Raw genomic sequence first — 12,933 nt, 5'->3', positions numbered from 1 at the left:
GGACAGGGCACCCATATGGCTGAATAACATAAGCCCACAGGGCACGGACAGTGGTCTGGGCTGTCTGATCGCGAGTTGGAATGGCCCAACTATACCTCGTAAATAGATCGGTCGCCACCAAAACATTTTGCCACGGATCAGCAGGTCTTCCTAGGGTCAGGAAATCAATAGCAACAACTTCTAGAGGGTAAGACACATTAAATGGCTGTAAGGGGGCCCTGGGCTCTACTCTAACCTTCTGTAGGCTGCAGGTGACACATCCTTGTTGGAACCGACGTACCTCCCCCTCCATGCCTGGCCAATAGAAACGCCGTCGTAGCTGCGCCAGTGTCCGATCTGTTCCCGCATGCGCCGCTGCTTCATGTATTCCCCTCCACACCTCCTGCCGTCGGGGACCTGGGCAAACAAGTTGACAATACTCCTCACGAGTATACGGATCAGTCACTCTGCGATATAACACGCCCTCTCGTAATTCCAACTTTGTCCACTGCCGTAACAGCTGATTTACCCCCCTTGTCCAACTCCTCTTCTCGCTCAACGCAGGATGGGTTCCCCGCTCCACCCACCGGGCCACCCTTCCAACATCATCATCCACTTGCTGTGCGTCCCTCCACTCGCTCCTCTTCATGCCGCCCTCCTCGTCTTCCCCCCGCACTAACTCCACCGCCGCCACGGCCTCGTTGCGCACAGGGAATCTCGACAGCGCATCTGCGTTAGCATTACTTTTTCCCGGCCTGTACTTTATGTCAAACGTGAATGAAGCCAGTTGCGCTGCCCAGCGTTGTTCGACAGCACCTAACCGTGCCGTGGAAAGGTGCGCCACTGGATTATTATCCGTAAACACTGTAAATTGAGCCCCCGTCAGATAATCTTTAAACTTCTCGGTCACGGCCCATTTAAGGGCCAGGAGCTCCAATTTAAAAGAACTATAATTTGCATCATTCTGTTCTGTCGGATGCAAACTCCGGCTTGCGTAGGAAATAACCCGCTCTTTACCCTCTTGGACCTGGGCTAACACAGCACCCAGGCCACGGCTACTGGCGTCCGTGTAAACCACAAACGGCTGGTTAAAATCGGCGTACGCCAGTATAGGGGCCTGGGTTAGCGCTGCCTTTAACGCATCAAACGCACTCTGACATTCGGGGGTCCACGTTATTTTATGTTGGTGCGATCTCGCATCATTTGGAATGCCAATCAAAAGGCTAGTTAAGGGCCGTGCCACCGCAGCGAAGGACGGCACGAACCGACGGTAATACCCAGCAAACCCCAACCACGCACGAACCTCACGGACAGTAGTGGGGGCGGCCCACTCCCTCACGGCCACCAATTTGTCTGGGTCGGGTCGCACTCCCTCGTGATCCACAACGTGGCCCAGGAACTTTACCTCCCGTTGCAAGATTTTACATTTGTCCAGCCGCAGTTTTAGCCCCTGTTTCCACAGTCGCTGGAACACGGTCTCAAGATGCTGTAGGTGGGAGGAGAAGTCAGGTGAGTAAATAATAATGTCATCGAGATAAACTAACAAGGACTCTGTTACTAGGCCACTAAGGCACTGTTGCATAAGTCGCTGGAAAGTGGCAGGGGCATTACACAACCCAAATGGCATTCTTTTAAATTCAAACAGGCCGAGAGGTGTAGTAAAGGCAGTCTTTTCTTGGTCACGCGGGTCCATTCCCACTTGCCAATAGCCACTTGCCAGATCTAATGTTGAAAACCATTTAGCTTGCGTCAGGCTCGTCAGTGTCTCTTCAATGCGCGGCAGCGGAAAGGCGTCCTTATGAGTGACAGCATTCAATTTGCGATAGTCGACGCAAAAACGCCAACTGCCATCTTTCTTCTTAACTAATACAATCGGGGCGGCCCACGGGCTACAACTCTCCACAATAACCCCTTGCTCCAACATACCGCTCAGCAGCGTCTTCATTTCTTTGTACATGGAGGGCGGCAGCGGCCGGTGTCGCTCACGAATGGGCGCCGCGTCCCCGGTAGGGATCTGATGCTGCACGGTGTCGGTCTGGCCGAAGTCCTCGTCGTGGGTAGCGAACACCTTCTCCCAGGTGGACAGCATCGCCCGCAGTTCGTCTCGTTCCCCCTCTTGTAGGTCGGGTCGGTCCGCCAACCCCTGCATCTCCCGCGGTAAGGTGCGCTCCAGCTCGTCTTCTTCTGCGCTCACCAGCGCCACTTCCACCGCTCCATCTTCTCCCAGCGACAGGCTCAGGTCTCGCTGCCCACGGACATCCACAGCGTCGACGGGGTACAGCCTCCCCAGTTTCTGATACCGGCCCACCCGAACGCTGAATGCATGGGGATTGCAAAGGCGCACAGGAACCCGCCCTCCCCGCACAGTCACTACAGCCCGTGCCACCCCCAGTTGGTGGTTATTTGTGGCATTCTCCAGCAGGGCCTCGAAGTCGCCACCGGCAGGGCCTCGGCGCGCCCGACCCCACACAAGTATTTCGCTGCGGGCAGGCACCCGAATTTGTCGGCGACCGGCAGGCCACACGTAGCCCAGGGAGCCGTCTTCGTTAGTTACCGTTTCTATCCGTCTGCAAACGGCGAACGCGTCTTTCCACACTGCTTTCTTATGTCCGGGGGAAAAAGCAGCTTTCCCTGGCCATTTAAATAGAACGTCCCAACATGCACTAACGACATTCATGCCGATAATTAAAGGGTGCGTGCAATGTTCGTCTTTTACAATTACTACCCCCCTCCCTGGCACAGTCACTCCCTCCAATTCTATATCCAACACCGCATAGCTGGTGTATGGGATATCAAGGCCATTAGCCGCTCTTAACTTAAACACCAGGGGGTTTTGTCCCAATTTAGCCGGGGGAAAACGTTGATCAAATAAACTCTGTTGCATGAGTGTGACTTGTGACCCAGTATCTAATAGCCCTTGTAATGGAACCCCCTCCATGGTAACTTTAATAAGTGGACACTCTCCTACAAAAGCCTCGTTAGCCCTAACCCCTTTAAACGGGGATTTGATCCCGGCTGCCCGGACTGCAGCAGCCGGATTCTCTAGTTTAACGGCGGCTGGTTTTCTCTGCAGAATCTCGCTATATGGCCCGTTTTTTTGCACTGGCGACATATTGGCCTACCCTCCCCATCCCACTCATTTCCCCGGTTGGGCACATACCGGTGACTCGTTGGCGCGTAACGCTGCGCTGGCGGCGGGGCATAGGTGGCTGGTTCATACGGACGATTATACAGCGGAGGCGTGTACGTGGCAGCCTCATACGAACGACCGGGCGGCGGTGGTGGTACAGCAGCGGCAGCAGCCTGAACCATCGGGCGGATCTCCTTCATCAATTCATTCGTCAGTCCCTGCATTTGCGCTTTCACGTCTTCCATGATCTCCTGTTTCAGTGTCTGTTTCCAATCACGCGTCTGTGAGGGGTTAGAAGCAGGCGTGGGGTTAACAGCATGGCACATTACTTCAGGCGTTCCCATACCCCCATACTCAGTATCTAATAATAAGGCCTCCTCTCGTAGTGCGGCAAAACTGTCATCTGGATGTCTCCGAGCGTATACTCGTAGAGCCTGGCTCAGCGGACCCTCTGACAGCCCCATAAGCAATTGATCTCGTAAAACGATATCGGAGGGGGCCGTGGTTGGATCATGTCGCCGCAGCCCACAGAATAGTTCTCTAAGTCAGTGGTCTTCAACAGGGGGTCCGCGACCCCTAGGGGGTCCGCGGAGGTACTGCAGGGGGTCCGCGAAATTATTGCTTAAAAAGAAAAAAAAAAAAAAAAAAAAGATTTCAAAAAATGTTTTTTTTTCTCTTTTTTAAAAGAGAAATAAATCATGATTCTATCCATTTTGAATAGCTTGAATACATGATATGCAATTGACAGATTGTTGATATTATTGACATTGGTTCTCAGTTAATAAGTAGTATGTTTAGAAATGGTAGTGGTACGGCCCACCCTGCTCGCTGTAACTTGTAAATGTTTAAAAATATGTCGTAGCCCCGACCCCCCCCACCCTACGAGGTGGTAGGGGGTCCCTGCTCCATCTCCCCATCAGTTTGGGGGTCCCCGGCCTGAAAACGTTGAAGACCCCTGCTCTAAGTCTTAGGATATATCACCTGCTTCTAATGATATCAACGCACTTAATGCGAAATATTCACGTGCTTTCAGACTCTTCAATGCAGAGGTATCCATAGATACAGCATACTAGTATCTCATCAATGCAGAGAAGTATCTCACCAAGGCAGAGATATTAGTAGTAAAATGACGACATCTAGTGGTCAACCTCAGAGGAGCGCAAAAATAAAACCTGAGGAGAATTCCAGCCTCGAACCAGAAGCCAGCTATTCTCTGTTCCCCCGTGCAACGCTCCACGCCACAGACCCTGACGGAGCGGCGCGGTATTGGGCGGCGATGACCCCCGTGAGTCGCCACCGAGGCGAGCGCTAGCGAGCCGAGTTGCCGCGACGAGCGGTGGGAACGCCGCACAATCCCACTCAGCCGCGTTACCGAGTTATGTGCCGTTATGGACAGAATAGTAAATATTCAGTCCCTCACTATCAACGTCTACCACACTATCCACGTCATAGATAAATGCACAAAAAAGGAGTCACATCATTCATCCGTTCATTAGCTCAGTCAGTAGAGCACGGATGCAATAAACCCACGGTTTGGGTTCGATTCCCCTGAGGGGAATAATATTCAAGGCGAGAGATATCGGCGCATGCGTACTTCAAAGTAGATACTCCTCCGTGGATACACTGTGGATACTATCTGCGTTCAAACGTCTGAAAAAGGGTGATAAAGTCCGGTTGAATGCGAAGAGAGCAGTCGAAGCCGGTGGATATATGCACCAATACTTTCACCCGGCCGCTGAGTGCAACCATAGAACTGTGACCGCACTTTAGACACCGGGACAGTTTCTCTATATAGATTATCAAGATATTTCAAGATTTTTTCCACTGTGTCTCGTTCACCTTCTTCCAATACAACCACTTGCCGCTTCGCTTCATCCGTTAAAGTTTTAAACAAAATAGCCACCTTTTTTGCCTCCGTGATATCTTGTGTGCCTAGTAACCCCCTTATTTGGTCTCTCCATTCCTTGTACCTTCCTTCTCCTTCAGTCCCCCCAAACTTAGGCAGCCACGGGGCTCCTGGGTACACAGGCATCATCATCATTGTTAGCCGTCAAAAGTAAATAGCAATGTAGCTACAATTGTTTGGTCTCTCTCGTGTTGCTCTCTCTCGTACCCTGCCGACACAACGTCAAATATGTAAACTGGCCAAGTCTTACATTAACAACCAGTGTTCAAAACTGGGTCAAGTTCACTCTCAAGTTCAAGTTCTCAATATGTTAATAAATTGACTCTATTACCATGATTTGTCTGTGTAATAATTTATACCAAATTGTTCAAGATTTGTTGCCGGACAACGCCAGTTGGTTTAACCAACGACCCATAAAAAGGTTTCTTAATAAAGGCCAACACAGGTTCGTAATATACACTGAGAGAGCAACCTGGGGAATGTAAACCCCAAAGAGAGAGAGGGAGACCAAACAAGTTCTCAGGGGGATACAAAAGTACAAATTTATTGGTCCCTAATACATGGGCATCTTCGCCATTAGAACAATAACACAAAAAAAGAAACCCAAACAAAAGAAAGAAAAAACCTAACTAGGAGCGCCACTAAGCCGGGAATTGTAAAGGGGTATTTAAAATAGCAAAATAGTATAAACTTTAATAGGACAATGAATACTAAAACCAATATTTAAAATACTAAATCCTCCAAAATGGGGACACTAATAAAACTCTCTTATCATACTATAGGCCAATGACTCAGGCCAAGCGCAGAGCGCTACAGTACTTCTACTCAATTACTTCGTTTGTTACGTGTCAGTGTACGAGCGCAGAGCGCTACAGTGCTTTTACTCAGTTCGTTATAGCAGAGCAACCACCCAGGGGACCCAGTGTCTTCAATGGAGCGTATATGGATAGCCGGACATCATCACTTCTCCCGTCTACTTCGGTACACCTGCAAGCACAGGAGGGAGAGTGCCAGATAACTTGTTCTACACCACCAGGCGCTTTATACGTGAAGGCTAACAGGATTCGTGGCAGTGTGACATAAGACGGTACTCACACACAAAGGCAAGCATACGCTTGCCTCCTGAGTTGAAAAGGCTCGTCACACTGTGATCGCCGTCACACAGCCCGGCCAGGTCCGTCACCCTCTGGAAGGCTGGAGGTAGTTTGGACACGACCCGTCTCTCCAAGGCTGGTTCTGCACTGGTGCACAAGTCACTCACGATAGTTATATGGTATACTCAGTTCGTTTCTTTCAATGTCACTAGGCCCCCTGTCATGCTCTGCTGCTGCTCGTCTGCACACACGTCTGCCCTCTCTGGAGTTCTGCTGTCAACTGAGTGCGTTCTCCCATTCATACTCAGCGACACTCCCTCTGCCGGCTCCTCATTGGCGCGCAGTGACGTCACCCCCACCCCCATTGGCCAAGTCTCTGCTCCTAGTTATCCAACCCTGCAGCATTACACCCAATGTCCCGGGAACAATCAGTCCATTCACAAAACAGAACATGAATGGGGGAAAGAGAACACAAATTAATCATTCAATAAACATACAAGGCGTGCGTACACAGCAGAAAATAATAGAAAGAACACACGCATGTACAAAAATAAAATAAAATGAAAAAACTTAGGAGTACCCTCTTTCACCCCATCACAATTGTATGAGCTACGATTTGGTCAAAACTACGATATTGAGAGCTTACGAACTCGTGCCTGAGGCATACAGACAAAAGTTCCGACAACACTCAAAGGGCTCAAACCAAACTTTTGTCGAGTTCTCCAGGGAGAAAGAGGCTCTTTTTGATAGATGGTGCGCTGCCAGCAAAGCCACTGATTTTAAAACTTTACGTGAGCTTATGCTGGTGGAGGAATTTAAAAGGTGTCTCCCAGACCGAATCGCAGTTTATCTGAATGAGCAGAGAGTCGCCTCCGTTTCTGAAGCTTCGATTTTTGCCGATGAATTTGTTCTAACCCACAAGAGCGTGTTTAATACAGCTCCAGTTAGCCCCAGCGCACAACGCAGAGTTGGGTACGTGCGTAATTACGCACCACAATCAGGCCAGAGACAGTCTGAGCAGGCTGTTACAAACCAAAAAGAAGAGCGTGTCTGTCACTACTGTAAAAATAAAGGGCATGTGATTGCCGAGTGTCGTAAGCGGCTGTACAGGCAAGGTCAAAATGGGTCTAAGGGCATGGGTTTAATTAAAACAGAGAAACGGGTTACTGAGCAGTCTCTGTCTGCGCGCCCTGGTCCAGATCCAAGTTATGACCCGTTCGTTTTCGATGGTGTGGTGTCTGTGTCACAAGACAGCAATGAAGGGCAATGTGTTCGCATTCTAAGAGATACTGGGGCTCAGCAGAGTGTGATTTTGACGGACGTGCTGCCTTTGAATGAGCAGACGGCCTGCGGGTCGAGCGCAGTGATTAGGGGGGTGGAAATGGGCTTTATTTCTGCGCCTTTACACACTGTGTATGTGAAGTCTGGTTTAGTCACTGGGTACTTCAAAGTAGCAGTGCGCGATGAGTTGCCAATCGATGGGATTTCATTTGTCATGGGTAATGATATTGCAGGCGGTAAAGTCTATCCTGTGATTGAAGTGGTGGAGACGCCTGTAGCTGAGGTTGTTAGGCAGGATACCCTGGCTGTGAAATTTCCTGACGCTTTTCCAGCGTGTGTGATCACTCGAGCGCAATCACGCAAAATAGGTAAGGATGGTGATTTTTCTGATTCCATTGTTATGCGCACCCTTGCGGGTGACAATGTGTTGCCTACTGCTCCTAAAGTGTTGGCACAGCGATCGGGTGTTAACAATAGGGGGGGGAGGTAACTGGCATTGTAAAGGATCAGTTAATCTTGCCAGTCACCAAAGAAAGCCTCGTTAAGGCACAACAAAGTGATCCCACGCTTGAAAAATGTTTCGCTGCTGTGCAGAGTACAGAGCAGCTTAAAACAAAACAAATGGGTTTCTATTGTGAGGAGGAATTGTTGATGCGCAAATGGTGTCCTACTGGTTGCGAGGAATCTGACTGGAGCGCAGTGGTCCAAATTGTGGTCCCAACTGCATACCGGCGACAGGTTCTTTCGTTAGCTCATGACCATAATTGGGCTGGGCATTTAGGGGTGACAAAAACCTACGCTAGAATTCTCAAACATTTTTTCTGGCCTGGTTTAAAGCAGGATGTGTCCCAGTACTGTCGCTCATGCGCTACCTGTCAGATTACAGGGAAGCCAGATTCCTGTCGCGCCGCTCTGTCCGATTCCAGCCATTGGGGAACCATTTGAGCGGGTTATCGTAGATTGTGTGGGTCCACTGCCTCGCACCAAATCAGGTAACCAATACTTATTGACTATAATGTGTGCAGCTACCAGATTTCCAGAAGCAATCCCCCTGCGTAAAATCACAGCCACTTCTGTACTTAAAGCTCTGACTAAGTTCTTTGCTACTTGGGGTTTTGCTAAGGTTCTCCAGACTGATCAGGGGAGTAATTTCCTCTCTAAGGTATTTAAGCAAGTAATGCAAATGCTGTCTATTGAGCACATTGTGTCAAGCGCTTACAGGCCTCAGACACAGGGGGCGCTGGAACGCTGGCATTCCACTTTGAAATGCATGATGCGTAAATACTGTCTAGAGGTATCTTGGTCCTGGGATGAGGGCATTCCATTTGTGCTATTTGCTGCTCGAGATGCAGTGCAGGAATCATTGGGATTTAGCCCCAATGAGTTGATTTTTGGCCACACGGTTCGCGGCCCTCTCAAGGTCCTGAAAGATCAGTTCATGGCCACTCCTGTTTCTCCTGAAACTAATGTTTTGGAGTTTGTTAAAAAGTTTCGGGGGCGTCTTAACAAGGCGTGTTCCCTGGCTAGGGAACATTTGATTAATTCTCAAAGAGAAATGAAGGAGCGTTTTGATAAGGCTGCTGTAGAGCGCTCTTTCAACCCAGGTGATCAGGTTTTAGTGCTGCTGCCTGTTCCTGGCTCTGCTCTGTCCTCCCGATTTTCAGGTCCCCATGTGATTCTGAAAAAGCTCAGTAAGACAGACTATGTAATTGGTACCCCAGACAGGAGACGTAAAAGTCGCGTCTGCCATGTGAACATGTTAAAAACATTCCATGTGAGGGAGGTAGGCTTGTTGGTGGCTGAGCATGTGTCCTCCTCTCACGATTCTATTGATTTGCAGAGTGAATCTGACGATTCGCCGGTTCCAGAGGATGATGGGTTGGTGTTGCGTGCGTCTCCCGCACAACAGGCACGCTTGTGCAACTCGGAGATGTTGACTAAATTGCCTGAACAACTCAGTCATTTACTTCCTGAGCACCAGACTGACATAACCAGGTTAGTTAATGATTTTCCTGTATTATTTGGAGATGTTCCTACTCGCACTACTGTGCTTGAGCATGACATTGATGTGGAGCGCGCCAGGCCTATTAAGCAACACGCGTACCGCGTCAATCCCACCAAAAGAGCGCTCATGAAAAAAGAGGTGGAGTATCTGCTCTCTCATGGTTTGGCGAGGCCAAGTTCAAGCCCATGGAGCTCTCCCTGTCTACTGCAGGTTAAGTCTGATGGTAGCCCTAGGTTTTGCACTGATTACAGGAAAGTAAATGCGGTGACAGTGCAGGATTCCTATCCATTGCCTAGAATGGAGGACTGTGTGGATAATTTGGGGTCTGCGGCATTTGTAACTAAATTAGATTTGCTTAAAGGTTATTGGCAGGTACCTTTAACGCGCCGTGCCTCTGAAATATCCGCTTTTGTCACTTCTGATCATTTTGTGCAGTACGATGTCATGGCCTTTGGCATGTGCAATGCACCAGCCACGTTTCAGCGGCTTGTTAACATTGTGTTGGAGGGGGTGCCCAACTGCAATGCCTATTTGGATGATTTAATTGTGTACTCCGCAGATTGGGAGGAACACATAAAGCTGCTGAAGACTGTCTTTGAGCGTTTAGCTAAAGCTTCGCTGACCCTGAACTTAGCTAAATGTGAATTTGGTAAGGCCACTGTTACTTATCTGGGAAGAGAAGTGGGACAAGGGCAGGTACGGCCTATTGAGGCAAAGGTCGCTGCTATTGTTGCCTATCCTGCTCCCACAACCAGACGTGAGTTACGCCGTTATCTCGGTATGGCTGGTTACTATAGGGGCTTCTGTAAAAACTTCTCCACTGTTGCTCATCCCCTTACTAGTCTATTAAGTCCTGCCAATGCATTTATCTGGTCTCCTGAGTGTCAACATGCATTTGATTCTGTCAAAACACTTCTGTGCAGTGCGCCCGTGTTGGCTGCTCCAGACTTCTCACGTCCATTCTCACTGGAGGTGGATGCCAGTGGCGTGGGAGCTGGAGCTGTGCTGTTACAGGAGGATTCAAGTTGCATTAACCATCCCGTCTGCTACTTCTCCCGAAAGTTCAACAAACATCAGGTGAGGTATGCTACTATAGAGCAAGAGGCTTTGGCTGTGTTGCTTGCGCTGCAATATTTCGAGGTGTATGTGGGGTCCAGCCCACTGCCTGTGGTTTGTTACACAGATCACAACCCCTTGGTATTCTTGCACCGCATGCGTAATCACAACCAAAGGCTCATGCGTTGGGCACTCCTGATTCAGGATTACAATTTGGAAATCCGACACAAAAAGGGCACAGATAATGTATTGGCAGATGCCCTATCGCGGGCGTGGTAATTTGTGATCAAACTATGTTTGATTTTGAGGGTGGGGGTGTTACATCCCTATGTATTTTCTATTACTTTATTATTCTATCTTATTACTATTTTCTAGTTATCCTTATTACGTTACTATTGTTCCCAATATTGGTTGGAGTCCACATACTTATACTAGTGTCAGTTTAGGTCTTGGCCTTGTGTTGGAGTGGGAGGAGACGAGACCTGAACTTGGAGGAGACCTGAGTGAGCTGAGCTTGATGGAGAGCTACACCCTGATTCCATCTGGTCCAATCACCTGCGGGGCCTCCCTACAAAAGCCTTGCCAGCCCAGAACTCCTCGTCAGTTTGTTCCTTGCTGCCCATGGGGGAACATCCTGTCCAACATATATTGACACTCACCTGCTGCTGCTTTGGGAGCTACTCTCTGTAGTAGTTTCCCTCTGCCATGTTAGCGTTGTAGAACCTGCTTACTGCTTAGCTTATAGCATTCTTACCTTTGTGAGTTTGGAGAACATTGGGAACTTGAACTTGACTTTGTTTAAAACCCACAACTAGGTTGTGGCATTCAGCTAACACGTAGCTACCACTGCCTGCTTCTTGTAATCACTCATGTTTTGATAGTTTAGAATAGTGTAGTTATGTTAGTTTAGTAATCTCCTGTAATTTTGATTTGGTCTAGTTTAGTTATTTAGTGGTTAATATATAAGTTTAGGATTAGTACTTTTTGATTGTTTCTTTTCTTTGCAGGGTAGTTATGTTTGATTATTGTTAAAGTGTTCCCTTATTTTGTGTTCTTTCATTCATTTGTTTTTGTAAACAGTTCCTAAATACTCAACAAAAGAAGGTATAAATAAAAATACTTCTTACATCTACCCTTTGCCTTATTAATGTTGCATAACCTTGTACCCCTAGACTGGGGCATGTAACAGTGAACACAACCCCCCCCCCCCCCCCCACATGGTTGATACATTTTGATGAACAATATCAAATGTCAGTAGGCTGTCATCAGGAGGATATTGAAGAATCAAATCAACTAGCCCTTACCCGTTCAAAGATATGAGCTCCAAAATGATGTGCAGTGTGTGGGTTATGGGATGTGCACTGTGCATACAGTATATGAGGGATGGAAAGTAACTGTAACTGGTGCTTGCATGATAATATGTAGGAGCATCAATGTAAGAAATACCCGTTTCGTGGCTACCCCCCCCCCCCACACACACACACCACCCGCCCACCCGCCCACGCACACACCCGCCTGCCTACACACACACACACACACACACACACACACACACACACACACACACACACACACACACACACACACACACACACACACACACACACACACACAGAGAGCTGGTTAAACATGTTGCCTCATGCTAGATGCAGAATAGATGAGCCTCAAGCTAGATGCAGAATAGATAGTAGATACACCATACGATTTGTGAAAGTGACAAACGGGCTTCACAGTTATGTTAGGTGTGTTCATATGCTAATTGTGATGCGATTTCAGATCAATTGCTCCAGCCACTGAGGAGAAACGCTGTGACAGACAGACAGACAGACAGACAGACAGACAGACAGACAGACAGACATTCGCAAAATTATAGTATAGATAGGCCTATCCCTACAACAGAAGTCAAAACAGAGACCCAGCTAGTGGCTCTCATAAAAGAATTGTAGGACTTCCCAACACCCGTAGCAACATTTTGACAAATAATAATACATTTCTTTATAATAATAAAAATTTGTTAGACATTTTGTTGTATAAATCTTTATTCAAAAGTCATGACATAGGCTACAAGACAATACCAAACAGACAGTACAGTACAATACAGGACAACACAAACACAACAAGTTATCAATACAATACAATACAAAAAAAATAAAAATAAAAGAATCATAGCCAGGGGGAATTACTAATTGAGAATATTAAAATGTGAACCCAGTGTAATAGTTTTTTCAGCCTTATTGTTTGAGTCACAAATTGTTTGAATGTACTTCTCACTCACCTGATGTGGTGACGTAAGGGTATAGGCCCTCCCCCCGGCCTCCTCATTTCCTCCTACTTGTTTGCAGCTGTTTAGAGCGAGATGATGAGATGAGATTTGGCTTCCAGCTTTTACATGGTGAGTTCTAAACCGTTTAATTTGCGTGATTCTTGAATTGATATCAATCAGAGGCCCTCGTCAATAAATAGTAGCATATACCTTTTTACA

Source organism: Nannobrachium achirus, assembly GCF_963921795.1.
Source record: "Nannobrachium achirus genome assembly, chromosome: 9".
NCBI classification, from domain to species: domain Eukaryota; kingdom Metazoa; phylum Chordata; class Actinopteri; order Myctophiformes; family Myctophidae; genus Nannobrachium; species Nannobrachium achirus.
This window is presented reverse-complemented; position numbering follows the sequence as displayed.